Consider the following 457-nt stretch of genomic DNA (forward strand, 5'->3'; position numbering starts at 1 on the left):
GACTGTCTGGAGAGCTGGATGGAGGCACCGTGAAGGGGACGGGAAGTGGATGCAAGCCCCGGTTGCTGCCCAAGCACCTGGGAGGCCTGGGTGGGAGGTGGGGACAGTTTCTCATACCAGTGGCTGCACCTTATAAGTGACCATTCTTCGTGGCCTTCGGAGAGACAGACTGTCCTGCTAAGCCCCTCCCTAGACATTGCTGAGCATCTGTGCCCCTGTCCTGGAACCCCCTTCCCTTCCCAGCTTTGGTCACCATGATCTGTAATCCTCTCCATTCACTGAGTACCACTCACCACCCAGCTGCAACATCCTCATCCTCATCTGCCCACCTCCCCATCAACTGCCTCGTAGCAGAGGAAGCTGACACCCCGAGCCAGCTTTTTTTTTTTTTTTTTTCTTTTTTGGAAGCCCTGAGGCACATGGAGTTCCCAGGCCAGGGATCAGATGCGAGCCATAG

Source organism: Phacochoerus africanus, chromosome 7 (genome assembly GCF_016906955.1).
Source record: "Phacochoerus africanus isolate WHEZ1 chromosome 7, ROS_Pafr_v1, whole genome shotgun sequence".
In the NCBI taxonomy this organism is placed as follows: Eukaryota; Metazoa; Chordata; class Mammalia; order Artiodactyla; family Suidae; genus Phacochoerus; species Phacochoerus africanus.